Source organism: Rana temporaria, chromosome 3 (genome assembly GCF_905171775.1).
Source record: "Rana temporaria chromosome 3, aRanTem1.1, whole genome shotgun sequence".
Lineage (NCBI taxonomy): Eukaryota > Metazoa > Chordata > Amphibia > Anura > Ranidae > Rana > Rana temporaria.
Window position 1 is genome coordinate 58240435 of NC_053491.1, and position 19851 is coordinate 58260285.

The 19851-nt window shown below is 40.4% G+C and overlaps 1 protein-coding gene and 1 long non-coding RNA gene across 4 annotated transcripts in view; one reads left to right on the plus strand and one right to left on the minus strand.

Annotated features, from left to right (window-relative positions):
- The window catches only part of FAM227B (family with sequence similarity 227 member B), a 521136-nt gene that overhangs the window by 38271 nt on the left and 463014 nt on the right, over positions 1–19851 (plus strand). The gene's annotated exons all lie outside the window — the stretch shown is intronic.
- On the minus strand, positions 5962–7404 carry LOC120931323. 2 transcript variants are annotated; one of them, XR_005747855.1, is made up of 5 exons: positions 7084–7404; positions 6828–6959; positions 6637–6716; positions 6438–6512; positions 5962–6174 (listed from the first exon to the last, which is right to left on the minus strand). It is a non-coding gene; the product is annotated as an uncharacterized LOC120931323 (long non-coding RNA). The 2 variants fall into 2 exon arrangements; XR_005747854.1 differs by lacking the exon at positions 5962–6174 and having other exon boundaries at positions 6215–6512.

Genomic DNA, 19851 nt, shown 5'->3' on the forward strand with positions numbered 1-19851 from the left:
GGTTGGCACAGTGAGGTTGCAATGGGCACAGTAAGTAGTGCAAATAGGCATTGTTGACCATCTTTTCCGCTTTCAGTAGCTGCTGCATTCTCACCCTAGGCTTATACTCGAGTAGTAATTGTTACAAAAATGTATTAAATATTTTTTCCTTTTAATATATTTCAAATAATTATTGTGCATAATATATGGGTAATTACCAAAAAAATCCAGTTTAAGTTTAAGGAATTTAATGTTGCTAAATTCCTTTTGCAGTTACACTTTCGGACTTTTGGGGGTTTTGTGCTATCTTGGCATTTCATGGCCTCCGAAACTGTGATGGGTAGTGAGGAGTAAAATCAACAATTTACACCCTTGGAAATCCTGAAGGCGGTGATTGGTTTTCAGGGTCCTGTACGCGGCTAGGCTCCCAAAAAGTCTCACACATGTGGTATCCCCGTACTCAAGAGAAGCAGCAGAATGTATTTTTGGGATATAATTTCACATATAGCCGTGCCATGTATGAGCAATATATCATTTAGTGGCAAATTTGTGTATAGAAAAAAATAAAACTTGTGGCAAAATATAAAATATTCCATGGACTCGACATGCCTCTCAGCAAATAGCTTGGGGTATCTACTTTCCAAAAAGGGGTTATTTAGGGGGTTTTGAACTGTCCTGGTATTTTATGCCCAACATTAGAACCTTATGCCACACATCACCCACTCTTCTAGCCGCTTGAAGACAAAGCCCTTTCTGACACTTTTTGTTTACATGGAAAAAAAATTCTCGCTAGAAAATTACTTAGCACCCCCAAACATTATATTATTATATATTTTTTTTAAAGCAAATACAAATTAAAATAATAGGTGTTGCAATTTTTTTTTACACACAGTATTTGTGCAGCGTTTTTTGGGGAAAAAAACACCTTTTGGAATTTTAATGCACTAAAACACACACAATGTTTCCAAATGTTTGGTAAGATATACAAGATGATCTTATGCCAAGTACATAGATACCAAACACGACATGCTTTAAAATTATGCACAACCGTGCAGTGGTGACAAACTACATGCATTTTTAAAAACCATTACAGGTTACCACTTTAGTTTTACAGAGGAGTTTTACTGCTAAAATTATTGCCCTCGATCTGAGGTTCGCAGTGATACCTCACATGCATGGTGCAATTGCTGTTTACATACGGCACAAGACCGACGCTTGTGCTTGCCTTTGCCTGCGAGGGGGGTGGGGGGGACAGGGGTGTTTAATTTTTTTTTATTTTTCATTATTTATTTTGCTTTTTTATTTTATTTTTTACACTGTTCCTTTCATTATTTTTTTTAATCATTTTTATTGTTATCACAGGGGTTGTAAATAGGTGCTGCAATAGGTAGTGACAGGTACTCTCTTTTGAAAAATTTGGTCACTAGGATTGCTTTTACATGAAAGCCGACTGCCGGCTGAAAAAACGATACCAAGAAGATACCTAAACCTACAGGTATCATTTCAGTATAACCACTCAAAGTCCAGCAACATACCGGTACGTTACTGGTCCTTGTTGGGCATATAATGTAATGTTTTGTCATGTTACAACCAAAAACGTAAATGTATTTTATTGGGATTTTAAGTGACAGACCAACAAAAGTGGCATATAATTGTGAAGTGAAAGGAAAATTATAAACTTTTACAAATAAATATCTGAAAAGTCTGGTGTATATTTGGTTTCAGCCCCCTTTACACATCACCCTGAGCACACCATCCCCACAGTGAAACATGGTGGTAGCAGCATCATGTTGTGGGGATGCTTTTCTTCAGCAGGGACAGGGAAGCTAGTCAGAGTTGATGGGAAGATGGATGGAGCCAAATATAGGGCAATCTTAGAAGAAAACCTGTTAGAGCCTGCAAAAGACTTGAGACTGGGGTGGAAGTTTACCTTCCAGCAGGACAACGACCCATAACATACAACCAGAACTACAATGGAATGGTTAAGATCAAAGCATATTCATGTGTTAGAATGGCCCAGTCAAAGTCCAGACCTAAATCCAATTGTGAATCTGTGGTAAGAGTTGAAAATTGCTGTTCACAGACGCTATCCATCCAATCTGGCAGAGCTTTAGCTATTTTGCAAAGAAGAATGGGCAAAAATGTCACTCTCTAGATGTGCAAAACTGGTAGGCCCCGTACAGACGACCAAACATGTCTGCTGAAACTGGTCCGCGGGCCAGTTTCAGCAGACATGTTCGGTCGTGTGTAGGCCCGAGCGTGCAGGATTCCAGCAAACATTTGCCCGCCGGGCCTTTTCCCAGCGGACAAATATTCCTGGACTTGTTTTAAAACAGTTCGCTGGAATCCTGCCCGCTCGGACATGTTCGGTCGTCTGTACAGACCTACCGTACGTGTCCGAGCGCCCGCCATCCCACGCATGCGTCGAATGACTTCAACGCATGCGTGGAAGCATTTAACTGGCAGGCCCGCCCACGTCACCGCGTCATTGTCGCGGCGACACCGCGTCATCGTCGCGGCGACACCGCGGACACGCCCCGCGTATTGTTTACGCGCGGATTTTTGTACGATGGTTAGTACAGCCATCGTACAGAAATCCCCGGGCAGACATGTACGGTGAAAACGGTCCGGCGGACCGGTTTCATCGTACATGTTTGCCCGTGTGTACAAGGCCGTAGAGACATCCCCAAAGACTTGCAGCTGTGATTGCAGCGAAAGGTGGTTCTACAAAGTATTGACTCAGGGGGGCTGAATACAAATGCACATCACACTTTTCACATATTTATTTGTAAAGATTTGGAAAACTTTTTATTCTTTGTCCTTACACTTCACAATTATGTGGCACTTTGTGTTGGTAATCACACAAAATCCCAATAAAGTCATTTTATGTTTTTGGTTGTAACATGACAAAATGTGGAAAATGTTAAGGGGTATGAATACTTTTTCAAGGCACTGTAAATGAAAAAAGGGAACCTAACAGATTCCTCAATTCACATTGATTGATCAGTGGTATGTCCACCATTAGAATACTGCCCTGCATCCACCCACTTCTAATGATGGGCATACATGAACCTAACAGATTCCTCCATTCACATTGATCGATGTGGATAAAGAAATCTCTACTAAGAAAACGTAATAAAAATATATGCCAAAGAATAGGGGCGATCCACCCCTATCTGCCCCTATGCGAGAAGGCCTGGCTTGCAGTCTCCGCTCTAATTCATCACAAAGGTGTTCTTTCGGGTTGAGGTCAGGACTGTGCTGGCCCAAACTCGCTCATCCATGTTTTTATGGATCTTGCTTTGTGCACTGGTCCAAATCATTTGGTGGAGGGGGGATTATGGTGTGGGGTTGTTTTTCAGGTGTTGAGCTTGGCCCATTAGTTCCAGTGAAGGGAACTCTTAAGGTGTCAGCATACCAAGACATTTTGGACAATTTTATGCTCCCAACTTTGTGGGAACAGTTTGGGGATAGCTCCTTCCTGTTCCAATATGACTGCGCACCAGTGCACAAAGCAAGGTCCATAAAGACATGGATAAGCGAGTTTTTGGGTGAAGGAACTTGAGTCCTGACCTCAACAATCGAACATCTTTTGGGATGAATTACAGCGGAGACTGTGAGCCGGACCTTCCCGTCAACATCAGTGCCTGACCTTCACAAATGCACTTCTGAAAGAATGGTCAAACATCCCCATAGACACACTCCTAAACCTTGTGGACAGCCTTTCCAGAAGAGCTGAAGCTGTTATGGCTGCAAAGGGGAGGCCAACTCAAGATTTAACCCTACGGACTAAGACTGGGATGCCATTAAAATTCATGTGCATGTAAAGGCAGGTGTCTCAATACTTTTGGTAATATAGTGTATCTATCTATTTCTGTAGCAAATTCTTTGTTTCTCAGAGGCCTGTTATATCTGGAAACTATTTAATAAAAAAAAAACTGTAAAAATGGGGATTTACAGTAAAAGTGTATTACTACTGTATATATGTGCTCGCTTGCATGCCCTATCATGAGATATGGAGTGATGCACCAAACGATAGATCAGAGTGGAGTGACAGTAATTAACAAAACAGCATTGTCATTTCAGTTTGATAGTTTCCCTGAATTAAAACATATACTATCCTTTACAGATTATTTTATGGTCACCATTAGTTACAATATAAATATGCAGTCCATTTTTTTATTTAAATGATGGTTTGCTGAAAAGATTTTACTAACACTAAAGTATTTGAGACTTTTAGTTGTATATTGCAATTTCATGCAGCAACAAAATAAATTGCCATTATACGTTTTTTTTACAGTTTTTTTTTTTTTTTTTTTTAAACTAATTTAATTTAAAAATTAACAGAAAATTAGTGGTAAACTACAACTGAAAATAAAAAATTCAGAGATGTATTTTTTTTTTATAAATTGCACTTATGCATTATACTGGATTGTGTCTAGCAGGGTGACTACAGACTAACAGCAATTAGTCTGTAGACCGCCAACACAGCTCACAATGGTGATTGAGAACCAATGAGCTATATCAGTATGTTTGTCTTGTGCCTCTTGGCACATACTCAGTGCCTTACTGTAAAACACATGCAAGTAGAAAGAATAAATCAACTGGGATTTGAATGTTAAATAAACACAGAAGGTCTATTTAAGTGGATGTAAACATATGGACAATTCTCAAGGCTTCTAATGCGTTTAAGAAGCTTTTAATAATTCTCTTTATACAGCAAGTTAATGAAGCATGTATCAATATGCCAGAACAAATGGGATAACATTTTGTTAGAGTGAAAACTTTTAAAAAACAGTGATTCTCAAGTTTAGTCTGGTAGACTAATAACATACCCTTGACGCTTTCTTGAATTTCCATAAAAGTAATTCATAAGTAAAAGGTCAAAAATGTTTCCATAATCTACAAATGCCCCATATGCTTTTTGTATTTTATTTATAAAACATACATTTATTCCATACATTTTTCCTAGCAGCATAATCTGAGCTATAAACATGTTTTTTCCATGTTTTTCTCGCAGTGCACATTAAATTTAAAAGTTCCTTTAAAAAAAAAAGTATAAATTAGTTGTTTGCTGTTGAACGGCAAAGAAAAAAATGAAAACAATTAAGAACCCCTCTTAGGCCTCGTACACACGGGCAAACATGTCTGATGAAAACGGTCCGCTGGACCGTTTTCAGCGGATATGTCCGCCCAGAGATTTCTGTATGATGGCTGTACACACCATCATACAGAAACCCGCGCATACACGATACGCGATGACGCGGCGACGTGCGCGGCCCTGGAAGTTCAATGCTTCCACGCATGCGTCGAAGTGATTCGACGCATGCGAGGGATGGCGGCCGCTCGGACATGTACGGTAAGTCTGTACAGACGACCGAACATGTCCGACGGACAGGTTTCCAGCGGACATGTTTCTTAGCATGCTAAGAACTTTTTGTCCGCTGGGAAACGGTCTGCTGGACAAATGTCCGCTGCAAAATGGTACGCTAGGCCCTACACACGACCGAACTTGTCCGCTGAAAAGAGCCCGTGGACCAGTTTCAGCGGACATGTTCGGTCGTGTGTACGGGGCCTTATATTCTATTTTTTGTCAGATTGTTTATATCTTGTTTCCATCTGTAAATCATAATCCATAACAATGATGGTAAATTCTTTCTTGGCATGGAAATTTCTGCACTAGAAACAAATAAAATGGGTAAACTTCCTTTAACTGTCGCTAACCATTGACCTCCCCCTATGCAAATGTTATGCCTTTTAATTAACTATAATGACCCTCATGCACAACCTAACTACCCTAACCATAATGCGAACACTAACTTTGGACCTGTAAGCCATTTTGAACACATTCTTTGCATACTGTCTTGATTTAGATTGTCTTAATTAGAGGTGCCTGATTTCTGAAGTAAATATTTATTGGGATGCAAAGGAGGGGAATTTTTTGGAAGAGTTGGGGGGATTATTGCGGTGCGATGAAGAAAACCAGACAAAGTATGTATGTATATATAAAAATATATAAAAAAGGTTTATTCATTCAATTTTTACAAAATATAGTAATTCAATATACAGATAGTGCATAGATTATTTTGTGGGAGCAAGATCTAGAAATAATTTTTTCGATCAGGTCGACCCTACTAGTTTCGCCAACTTGGCTTCTTCAGGGGAATTAGGACAAGATCGTCTCTCTAGATTACTCTAAAGAGATGAAAAAGAAAACAATTTTAACATATGCATACAGTATAAGCTCTAAAAGAACTTCGATTATATATGTTCAACAAAACATGTCATGTATATAGAGTACAAACAAAAGTTTGGCTGGGATCTCTGGCGGGGCAAGAGAAACCAAAGTTCATAGGAGCAAATGCGCATATATCCACAGCCTGGTAGCAGCCAATGCTGTTCAGCCCATGAGAGGGGGCTGGCAGCAAAATTCCATAGGTAGGAGAAATAAAACCTACCCTAGCTTCATGCACAGCCAGTCAAGGAAAAAACCCCTCAGGGTGGATATTGAAATCCAAGTTCAACTGACAGGACTTAAAAATACAGAAGAAAAAGAATCTATGTTAGAATATGTGTTATTAAATTATGATCTGTTTCAACTAATTAAACAAATCCATAATAGAGTCAATAGGGTTAATATATGTAAAACAGCCATACCTTGAAGCGTAATAAAATCAAGGTGAATACAGGGGAATTAAGTAAGACAATAACATGGGCACTGAAGAGCCTCAATTCATCTGAGAAAAAAAAAAAAAAAAAAAAGTGTTTGAATAGATTTAGTATACTTCATAAAGTTAGTGAGAACATGGGTAACTAAATCATTAAGTGTAAGCAAGGGATCAACTTACATGGAGTATTTAACTAGATGAACAGTCTGAGTGCAAGCAAACATCAGCTGGTGATAGAAAGTCAAAGGATAGTCGTTTGCAGCAAAAATCAAGGACCAGTCAATTGCAGCTGAAAAGTCCACAGATAATCTCCTTTAAAAAGGGTAGAAAATGAATGAAAATAAATGAAAAAGTAAAGGTTTAGCCATAAGTATTCAAACCTTACACAGAGGAGACAATAGTGAGGAGACTGAATGGTTGCAGGATGGAAACTTACCTATCTTTAAGAGGAATAAAGACATCTGTCAGTACCCTGTTGGTAGCAGACAGATAATGATCATATCATGCTATATATAGCCTGTTGGGGAGGCGGGTGCATCGCGATTGGATCTCAGAGGTCACATGGTCGCTGAGATGCCTACAATTCCCACACTCCTTAGCGCTGAAGCAGCCGTGTCATATGATGACACCGGCCAATCAGCGGAGCCGCACTCTGGAGAAAAAGGAAAAAAGGAAGGAAACGTATGAGTGCAGAGGGGAGGAACACAGAGCACTAAAAGAGAGCGATTGCCAGCCAGCAGCACCAAAACAGTCACACATACACAGAACGGCGTGGACCATGACCGCAAGCTGACTGATCAAGACAAACCAAGCAATCAAACATGAAAGCAAAAGCAGTAGATATTATATTGTAGAAGTCAAAATATAATAAAGAATTAAGACAAACAAAAAATCACTAATAAGAAGGGGAGAGAGACCCTGAACAGGGATGTGAATGGGCTGATGTTTGGAAAAGGGCTGTAGTGGCTTATTGGGAAGGATGCGCATTACCTCCAGAACTAATTAGGGCTCAAGCTAGTCCCACATATAGGTGAACCCAGAAAAGGGAAAAATTGCCAAGCCAGAGACCCAAGCCAAAATAAAAAATTTTATATACAACATATTTACCAATAAAATGAAAAATGTAGGGTTTACACTATATGTACAAACATATGTATTCAGTATATTTCAATACATACAATCAAAAATCGACAACATTATTATTGATTCATAAATTATACATCAATATTCAAAGGAAGTAAATGTGGTTGTTATAATGATATATAGCAATATATAACACATTATTGCCCCCATCATAAATGGGAGCAGGTGGGTTGATTTTAGCCAGTGCCGGAACTTGCCCACTAGGTGGAATATGGGGCAAAGAGTTTGGTGGTCAAAGTAAAATACATGTAGGACCTGCTGGAGAGTGGCAATAGAGCAGGATGTAATGAGGAGGGAGGAAATGACCAGACCATAACACCTTTCTTAGATGGAATAACGTAGAGGCCACACCATTTTATTTAATAATAATATAATTTCTTATAAATATTTCTTTCACAGAAAGGGCTTGAAACTGATATATTCGTTCAACCCCGGAAATTTAGTGGCATCTAACTGATGTATCCATTTGGTTTCAAGTTGGAGTAAGGTCTGGTCAATTCCTCCACCTCGAACATGTATAGGAACATGCTCCAGGGCTGAGAAACTTACAGCGTTAAGATCAAAGTCATGTAGGCAACCTACATGTCTATTTAAAGCAGTGGTCATTAGACGCTTATATAGAGGGTTGACATGGTCTCTAATGCGTTTAAAAAATGGTCTCTTGGTCTTGCCAACATAGAAACATCCACATTGGCAAGATGCCAAGTAGACGACGCCCACCGATTGACAGGTGACACGGAACTTTAGTTTGTGAATGCGACCGTTGGGTAAAAGAGTGACGTCATTGGTATATATAAACCGACAAATGTCACAGTTACCACAAGAAAAAGTACCTTTAATAGTAGATGTCTCACATTCCTTTCTGGTGTGGTGACTTTGGACAAGGCGATCCCTCAGTGAGGGAGTCCGTTTAAATGTGATTTCAGGATATGGTTTTATATATTTTGATATCGTATTGTCGGCTAGAAGTAGGGGCCAAAATTTTTTAAAAATCTGTCGCATTTGAATATGCTGTTGCGAAAATTTGGTCACTATTCTGATAGAGTCAGTTTTATTAGGTTGTTTGTTGGCATTTGAATAAATAAGATTAGATCGGTCTAGTCTGATCACCTTGTTGAATGATCTTTTGAGCAAGGATCGACTGTAGCCCCTGGAGAGTAATCTACAGTATAGATCATTAGCTGCAGCGTGGAAATCTGTGTCTCTGGTGCAGTTTCTTTTGAGCCTCAGGAACTGGCTGTAAGGAATGCTATCCAAGAGTGGTTCAGGGTGGGCACTGGTCGCGTGCAAAACAGTGTTGCCCGCAGACGGCTTGCGATACAGTGATGTATGCAAGCGACCCATACGGTCAACATGGATACGCAGATCCAGGAAATTTACATCAGTTTGGCTACATTCCATGGTGAACTTTAGGTTGAAGGTGTTAATAGCCAATAATTGCATAAGGAGTGCGAGTTCCTCCCTAGAGCCATACCACAAAATCAGTATGTCGTCTATATATCTGTACCATTTGATGGCCTTAGACAACAGTTTTGACAGACATATGTTCGAAAAGATCTCCTTCTCTCACCCCCCCAGATACAGGTTAGCGTAGCTGGGGGCACACTTGGTCCCCATAGCCACTCCCTGTATCTGGAGGAAGTGGGAGGAATCGAACATAAATACATTTCTTGTTAAGATAAACTTCAAAAGTTTCAGGACAAAAGCATTGTAGGGATCAGAGTTTAGGCCACGTGCCTGTAATTCTATGGATATAATTTCAAGGCCTTTGGAGTGTGGTATACAGTTATACAGACTCTCCACGTCGAGGGCCACCAGCCAAGATCCAGGTGGAATGGACTTACCATCCAGAGTTTGGAGCAGGTGGATGGTGTCCTTTACATAAGAGGGAAGAGACTGTGTGTTAGATGGAAACAATGTTTCCATCTAACACACAGTTAATCGATCCCAAGATTGCTCCCATTTTTTTAGGGAAAAATCAGGAACAAAACCCAACACCTACTCCTCAAGCTCCAATGTTGGCACTTCAGGACTAGAGGTAATCAACCTTTCAAGTGAAAACCTGACCACTGAACAAATCCATGTACTTGGCCTTGGACTAACTTTTTGCCCATCAGCTGATATGGACAAATTTCAGCTGATAAAAGACACACATTTATTTGCTCGACACTTACTATTTAAGGTTCTTTATGATAAACCGAAACAATCAGACGGCATTGATTTTTCATTGATGGATTACACTGATCGGGAACTCCAGGCAATGGATGACTTGATGTGTCTATGGGAGGAGGGTCAGACTGGAGATGATACCACACCAAGATCTGTTGGTCTGGTCGTCTCTGGTGTGACCTTCCCTCCCCCGGCTTCATACAAGCCCAAATCGAGATCTTTTCCATCTTTACAGATGAATCCCAACCTTTGGGCTTTTGTTCAACAAGTGACAAATGAAATTCAACTTATGGACTTGAACAGGAGGGTTGATAAAAACTTGTCCCCTGCTCTGTTGAAAGCTGTGTCTGACTTGCAAAACCATCCCGGATTGATCATAAAGCCAGCCGATAAAGGCGGAAACGTCGTTGTCATGGATGTCGGGGCATATGAGTCCATGTGCCTCGACATCCTTGGCAACAAAGACTGGTACAGACCGATCTCTAAGACTTTAATAGAAAACTTCAATAAGGAGTACTATGAACTGATTTTTGAAGCCTATCAAAAAGGCACGATCGATTTAAATACCTGGAATTTTTTGAACGTGAGGGAATCCAAAATCCCTACATTCTATGCACTACCAAAAGTTCATAAATCTTTAGAACATCCCCCAGGTCGACCGATCGTTTCGGGATGCAACGGTTTAACAGAAAAAGCCAGCACCTTGGTGGACAGATATTTGTTACCACATGTTACGTCTCTTCCCTCTTATGTAAAGGACACCATCCACCTGCTCCAAACTCTGGATGGTAAGTCCATTCCACCTGGATCTTGGCTGGTGGCCCTCGACGTGGAGAGTCTGTATAACTGTATACCACACTCCAAAGGCCTTGAAATTATATCCATAGAATTACAGGCACGTGGCCTAAACTCTGATCCCTACAATGCTTTTGTCCTGAAACTTTTGAAGTTTATCTTAACAAGAAATGTATTTATGTTCGATTCCTCCCACTTCCTCCAGATACAGGGAGTGGCTATGGGGACCAAGTGTGCCCCCAGCTACGCTAACCTGTATCTGGGGGGGTGGGAGAAGGAGATCTTTTCGAACATATGTCTGTCAAAACTGTTGTCTAAGGCCATCAAATGGTACAGATATATAGACGACATACTGATTTTGTGGTATGGCTCTAGGGAGGAACTCGCACTCCTTATGCAATTATTGGCTATTAACACCTTCAACCTAAAGTTCACCATGGAATGTAGCCAAACTGATGTAAATTTCCTGGATCTGCGTATCCATGTTGACCGTATGGGTCGCTTGCATACATCACTGTATCGCAAGCCGTCTGCGGGCAACACTGTTTTGCACGCGACCAGTGCCCACCCTGAACCACTCTTGGATAGCATTCCTTACAGCCAGTTCCTGAGGCTCAAAAGAAACTGCACCAGAGACACAGATTTCCACGCTGCAGCTAATGATCTATACTGTAGATTACTCTCCAGGGGCTACAGTCGATCCTTGCTCAAAAGATCATTCAACAAGGTGATCAGACTAGACCGATCTAATCTTATTTATTCAAATGCCAACAAACAACCTAATAAAACTGACTCTATCAGAATAGTGACCAAATTTTCGCAACAGCATATTCAAATGCGACAGATTTTTAAAAAATTTTGGCCCCTACTTCTAGCCGACAATACGATATCAAAATATATAAAACCATATCCTGAAATCACATTTAAACGGACTCCCTCACTGAGGGATCGCCTTGTCCAAAGTCACCACACCAGAAAGGAATGCGAGACATCTACTATTAAAGGTACTTTTTCTTGTGGTAACTGTGACATTTGTCGGTTTATATATACCAATGACGTCACTCTTTTACCCAACGGTCGCATTCACAAACTAAAGTTCCGTGTCACCTGTCAATCGGTGGGCGTCGTCTACTTGGCATCTTGCCAATGTGGATGTTTCTATGTTGGCAAGACCAAGAGACCATTTTTTAAACGCATTAGAGACCATGTCAACCCTCTATATAAGCGTCTAATGACCACTGCTTTAAATAGACATGTAGGTTGCCTACATGACTTTGATCTTAACGCTGTAAGTTTCTCAGCCCTGGAGCATGTTCCTATACATGTTCGAGGTGGAGGAATTGACCAGACCTTACTCCAACTTGAAACCAAATGGATACATCAGTTAGATGCCACTAAATTTCCGGGGTTGAACGAATATATCAGTTTCAAGCCCTTTCTGTGAAAGAAATATTTATAAGAAATTCTATTATTATTAAATAAAATGGTGTGGCCTCTACGTTATTCCATCTAAGAAAGGTGTTATGGTCTGGTCATTTCCTCCCTCCTCATTACATCCTGCTCTATTGCCACTCTCCAGCAGGTCCTACATGTATTTTACTTTGACCACCAAACTCTTTGCCCCATATTCCACCTAGTGGGCAAGTTCCGGCACTGGCTAAAATCAACCCACCTGCTCCCATTTATGATGGGGGCAATAATGTGTTATATATTGCTATATATCATTATAACAACCACATTTACTTCCTTTGAATATTGATGTATAATTTATGAATCAATAATAATGTTGTCGATTTTTGATTGTATGTATTGAAATATACTGAATACATATGTTTGTACATATAGTGTAAACCCTACATTTTTCATTTTATTGGTAAATATGTTGTATATAAAAATTTTTATTTTGGCTTGGGTCTCTGGCTTGGCAATTTTTCCCTTTTCTGGGTTCACCTATATGTGGGACTAGCTTGAGCCCTAATTAGTTCTGGAGGTAATGCGCATCCTTCCCAATAAGCCACTACAGCCCTTTTCCAAACATCAGCCCATTCACATCCCTGTTCAGGGTCTCTCTCCCCTTCTTATTAGTGATTTTTTGTTTGTCTTAATTCTTTATTATATTTTGACTTCTACAATATAATATCTACTGCTTTTGCTTTCATGTTTGATTGCTTGGTTTGTCTTGATCAGTCAGCTTGCGGTCATGGTCCACGCCGCTCTGTGTATGTGTGACTGTTTTGGTGCTGCTGGATGGCAATCGCTCTCTTTTAGTGCTCTGTGTTCCTCCCCTCTGCACTCATACGTTTCCTTCCTTTTTTCCTTTTTCTCCAGAGTGCGGCTCCGCTGATTGGCCGGTGTCATCATATGACACGGCTGCTTCAGCGCTAAGGAGTGTGGGAATTGTAGGCATCTCAGCGACCATGTGACCTCTGAGATCCAATCGCGATGCACCCGCCTCCCCAACAGGCTATATATAGCATGATATGATCATTATCTGTCTGCTACCAACAGGGTACTGACAGATGTCTTTATTCCTCTTAAAGATAGGTAAGTTTCCATCCTGCAACCATTCACTCTCCTCACTATTGTCTCCTCTGTGTAAGGTTTGAATACTTATGGCTAAACCTTCACTTTTTCATTTATTTTCATTCATTTTCTACCCTTTTTAAAGGAGATTATCTGTGGACTTTTCAGCTGCAATTGACTGGTCCTTGATTTTTGCTGCAAACGACTATCCTTTGACTTTCTATCACCAGCTGATGTTTGCTTGCACTCAGACTGTTCATCTAGTTAAATACTCCATGTAAGTTGATCCCTTGCTTACACTTAATGATTTAGTTACCCATGTTCTCACTAACTTTATGAAGTATACTAAATCTATTCAAACACTTTTTTTTTTTTTTTTTTTTTTTTTAGATGAATTGAGGCTCTTCAGTGCCCATGTTATTGTCTTACTTAATTCCCCTGTATTCACCTTGATTTTATTACGCTTCAAGGTATGGCTGTTTTACATATATTAACCCTATTGACTCTATTATGGATTTGTTTAATTAGTTGAAACAGATCATAATTTAATAACACATATTCTAACATAGATTCTTTTTCTTCTGTATTTTTAAGTCCTGTCAGTTGAACTTGGATTTCAATATCCACCCTGAGGGGGTTTTTCCTTGACTGGCTGTGCATGAAGCTAGGGTAGGTTTTATTTCTCCTACCTATGGAATTTTGCTGCCAGCCCCCTCTCATGGGCTGAACAGCATTGGCTGCTACCAGGCTGTGGATATATGCGCATTTGCTCCTATGAACTTTGGTTTCTCTTGCCCCGCCAGAGATCCCAGCCAAACTTTTGTTTGTACTCTATATACATGACATGTTTTGTTGAACATATATAATCGAAGTTCTTTTAGAGCTTATACTGTATGCATATGTTAAAATTGTTTTCTTTTTCATCTCTTTAGAGTAATCTAGAGAGACGATCTTGTCCTAATTCCCCTGAAGAAGCCAAGTTGGCGAAACTAGTAGGGTCGACCTGATCGAAAAAATTATTTCTAGATCTTGCTCCCACAAAATAATCTATGCACTATCTGTATATTGAATTACTATATTTTGTAAAAATTGAATGAATAAACTTTTTTTATATATTTTTATATATACATACATACTTTGTCTGGTTTTCTTCATCGCACCGCAATAATCCCCCCAACTCTTCCAAAAAATTCCCCTCCTTTGAATCTATTTTGGGATGAGGTGCTGTATCCTTTTTTAGGACTCTCGATCACATACCCCCCAATCTACCATTTATTGGGATGCATATTGATGTGACTCAAAGTTTTAGAGTCACTACCAAGTAATTCAGGATGAGCAACCTCTGATATTTTCCAGAGAGGCTTTATTGAGCCATTCCAGGCCCAACGTATACAAACAGTCGTGTCAGGTCTAAGTGTGCATACAGTACATGTGTAAAACCCTTAACCAGATACATAAATACAGTGTCTTGAAAAAGTATTCATGCCACTTGAAATTTTACACATGTTGTCATGTTACAACCAAAAACGCAAATGTATTTTATTGGGATTTTATGTGATAGGCCAACACAAAGTGGCACATAATTGTGAAGTGGAAGGAAAATGATAAATGGTTTACCATTTTTTCAAACAAATATGTGAAAAGTGTTGCATGCATTTGTATTCAATACTTTGTAGAACCACCTTTCGCTGCAATTACAGCTGCAATTCTTTTTGGGGATGTCTCTACCAGCTTTTCACATCTAGAGAGTGACATTTTTGCCTATTCTTTGAAAATAGCTCAAGCTGTCAGATTGGACGGAGAGCATCTGTGAACAACAATTTTCTTGTTTTGCCACAGATTCTCAATTGGATTTTGGTCTGGACTTTAGACATGTGCACAGAAAAAAAAATCGTTTTTTTTTTTTGTTCTGTTTTGTATCGTTCCGTAGGTTCGTTTCCGTTCGTTTTTCGTAAGACGCCCGTTTTCCTGTTCGTTCCCGTTCGTTTTTCGTACAACGAGATTTTTTCGTATTCCGATCGTTTCGTATTTTCGTTACCGTTTTATTTTCGTACATGCGGGATGGTTCGTTATTCTGTTTAATTCATGTTCGTTACTTGTTAGACAATAATTTTCGTGAATTTTCGTCAATGATTTGCATTCTGTGTTTTGGATTCCTTTTTCTGTTCGTGTTTTCAGTCGTGTGTTCGTGTGACATCTATGACAATTTGTTGTGGATGTCATGTGGGCATGCGACTGAAGATACGAACAGAAAAAGGATTTTCGTCATTTTGTACTTTCGTAAATATATCGCGGGATTCGCGGCACTTTCAACACGCGGCTCATCCATATTAACGATTGTTAAGCCCCATACACTTGGTCAGACTGTTTTTTAACAACAAACATAAAAACGATCGTTTTCCGTTCGTTTTTAAACTCCATCAGAAAACCATTTTTGGGTTCAAAAGTCTGGCCAACTGATCTCCCTTCAGGTGAAAATCCACAGAAAAGTTTATTTGGCTTTACTGTACTACTCAGCACAAAAGAGAAGCTGCTTCACTAACTACACTCGCTGCCCATTCAAAAAAACGAAAATTACATCTGTGGCAAGGGATTTGCATTCTGTGTTTTGGGTCCTTTTTCTTTTGGTGTTTTCGGTCGTGTGTTTGTGTGACATCTGTGGCAAAAGATTTGCATTCTGTTGAATCCAAAATACGAACAGAAAAAAGGAATTCAAAATACAGGGTGCGGGTCTTTTGTTGTGAATGTTGTGTGAGCATACGACTGAGGGTGCGAACAGAGAAGGGATTCAAACAAGATACAGAGTTCAAATCTTTTGTTGTGGATGTCGTGCGAACATACGGCTGAGGATACGAGCAGAGAGGGGATTCAAACAGGATACAGAATGCAAATCTTTTGTTATGGATGTCGTGTGAGCATGCGACTGGGGATGCGGACAGGGAAAGGATTCAAACAAAATGCAGAGTGTGGGTCTTTTGTTGTGGATGTCATATGAGCATATGTGGATGTCATAGTGCAAATCTTTTGTTGTAGGTGTCATGTGGACATGCGGCTGAGGATACGAGCAGAGAGGGGATTCAAACAGGATACAGAATGCAAATCTTTTGTTATAGATGTAATTTTCGTTCTTTTGCCGTTTTCGTTTTGTCGTATTTTCGTCAGATCGTTCGTTCGTATTTGTGGTTGTTCGTTATGCGGCTCATTCGTAATCCCGTCGTTTTCGTATTTTGGTGCTTTAATTTTTTCGTATGTACACATTATTCTGCGGGTACGAAAATAACATTCGTACGAACGGGAATGCACATATCTACTGGACTTTGACTGGGCCATTCTAATACACGAATATGCTTTGATCTAAACCATTCCATTGTAGCTCTGGCTATATGTTTAGGGTCATTGTCCTGCTAGAAGGGGAACCTCCGCCCCTGTCTCAAGTCTTTTGCAGACTCTAAGGCCCCGTACACACGACCAAACGTATGCTGAAACTGGTCCGCGGGCCAGTTTCAGCATACATGTTCGGTCGTGTGTAGGCGCGAGCGGGCCGAATTCCAGCAAACATTTGCCCACCGGGCCTTTTCCCAGCAGACAAATATTTCTGGACGTGTTTTAAAACCGTCCGCTGGAATCCTGCTCGCTCGGACATGTACGGTCGTCAGTACAGACCTACCGTACTTGTCCGAGCGCCCGCCGTCCCTCGCATGCGTCGAATGATTTCGACGCACGCGTGGAAGCCTTTAAATGGCAGGCCCGCCCACGTCGCCGCGTCATCATCGCGTCGACAACGCGGACACGCCCCGCGTAGTGTTTACGCGCGGACTTCTGTACGATGGTTAGTACAACCATCGTACAGAAGCCCTCTGGCAGGCATGTACGGTAAAAACGGTCCGACGGACCGCTTTCATCGTACATGTTTGCTCGTGTGTACCGGGCCTAACAGTTTTTCTTCTAAGATTTCCCTGTATTTGGCTCCATGCATCTTCCCATCAACTCTGACCAGCTTCCCTGTCCCTGCTGAAGAAAATCATCCCCACAACATGATGCTGCCACTACCATGTTTCAAGGTGGGTATGGTGTGTTCGGGGTGATGTGCAGTGTCCAGCGTTACCATGGGCCTCTTGGCTGCTTCTCTGATTGATGCTCTCTTTGCCCGGCCAGTCAGTTTAGGTGGGCGGCCATGTCTCAGTTGATTTGCAGTTGTGCCATACTTTTTCCATTTTCGGACGATGGATTGAACAGTACTCCATGAGATGTTCAAAGATGGGGTTATTTTGTTTATAACCTAACCCTGCTTTAACGTCTCCACAACTTTATCCCTGACCTGTCTGTTGTGTTCCTTGGCCTGTATAATGCTGTTTGTTCACTAAGGTTCTCTAACAAACCACTGAGGGCTTCATAGAACAGCTGTATTTATACTGAGATTAAATTACACACAGGTGGACTCTATTTACTAATTATGAGACTTCTAAAGGAAATTGGTTCCACTAGATTTTAGTTAGGGGTATCAGAGTAAAGGGGGCTGAATACAAATACACACCACACTTTTCAGATATTTATTTGTAAAATATTTTGAAAATCATTCATCATTTTCCTCTCACTTCACAATTATATGCCACTTTGTGTTGGTCTGTCACTTAAAATCCCAATAAAATACATTTACGATTTTGGTTATAACATGACAAAATGTGGAAAATTTCCCATAATCTACAAATGCCCCATATGCTTTATTTTATTTATAAAACATACATAATATTCCATATATTTTTCCTAGCAGCATAATCTGAGCTATAAACATGTTTTTCCATGTTCAGAATGCTGGACTAAAGCTCTAAAATAAATAATATATTTTTCTCGCAGTGCACAAAAAAGTATACCGGTAAATTTGTTGTTTGATCTCTACAGCTCCTCCAGAGTTACCATGGGCCACTTGGCTGCTTCTCTGATGCTCTCCTTTCCCTGCCTGTCGGTTTAGGTGGACGGCCATGTCTTGGTAGGTTTTCAGTTGTGCCATACTCTTTCCATTTTCGATGGATTGAACAGTGCTCCGTGAGATGTACAAAGCTTGGGATATTTTGTTTATAACATAACCCTGCTTTAAACTTCTCCACAACTTTATCCCTGACCTGTCTGGTGTGTTCATTGGCCTTTATAATGCTGTTTGTTCAATATGGTTCTCTAACAAACCACTGAGGGCTTCACAGAATAGCTGTATTTATACTAAGATTAAATTACACATGGTTGGACTCTATTTACTAATTAAGTGACTTCTGAGAGCAATTGTTTCCACTAGATTTTTGTTAGGGGTATCAGACTAAAGGGGACTGAATACAAACACGCGCCATACTTTTCACATATTTATTTGTAAAAAAATGTTGAAAGCCATTTATAATTTTCCTTTCACAATTATTTCAAAACGGTTAGTACTCTTTCTTGCTATCATTGATTAATATGGTAATATTATGTAAGTGTTGTTTTACTAACAGCCGTGGTCCAAATGCATGGAACTGAAGTAATCTGTGTGTGTGTGTTAAATTGGATGTCATACAGCTAGTTCCATTGCATATCCATGGAAGGAATGAATGAATGAATGAATGAATGAATGAATGAAAACATTTATATAGCGCGGCACATGTGAACTGAATCGCTTCTGGGCGCTAGTTGTTTGTGTCTCCATGCCTTCAGAAAAGCAGGGTTTTGATCTGCTTTCTGAAAGACAGGTGGTTTTGCTCCAACCGAATGCTGGTTGGTAAAGCATTCCAAAGCCTGGGGCCCTGGAAAGCAAACCTTCTTTCTCCTTTGGATTTGTATTTGGTTTTAGGAACCTTGACCAGATTTTGGTCGGTGGATCGCAGAATGCGGTTGCAATTGTGCGGTTTGATCTTGTCGCATAGATATCTAGGAGCCTTCCCATGGATGCACTTATGTGTCAGGCAGAGTGCTTTGAATGCAATTCTGTCTTTCACTGGCAACCAGTGAAGGGATCTCAGTGAAGGTGAGATTGATTCCCAAGATTTTTTCCCAGTCACCAGTCTAGCGGCCGTATTCTGTACGACTTGAAGACGAGCGATTTGGTACTTGGGGAGCCCGAGGTAAAGGGCATTTGCATAGTCCAGTCTGGAATTCACGATTGTTCCCACCACGACTGCTACGTCTTCTTTGGGGATAAATGGAATAAGTCTGCGTAGTAGGCGCATCAAATGGTGCGATCCGCTGACTACTGACCCTATTTGTGCGTCCATTGTCATGAAGGTGTCAAACGTGACTCCTAGACTTTTGACTTTGGAGCTAGGGGAGATGATTTGTCCCAGAATGGGCGATGGTGTCCAGTTTGTTGCCGGTTGTCTCTTCCGACTGGCATCGAACATGAAGAGTTCTGTTTTAGCGCTATTGAGTTTGAGATAACTCTTAGTCATCCAGTTTTCTATTGAAGAGAGACATTTCTCTAATCTGAGATGATGATCCTTTTTGTGGCAGATGCGAAAATACAACTGCGTGTCGTCTGCATAAGAGTGATAGAGTAGTTCTTGGCTACTGATAATATCAAAGAGAGGACGAAGATAGATATTAAACAGCACCG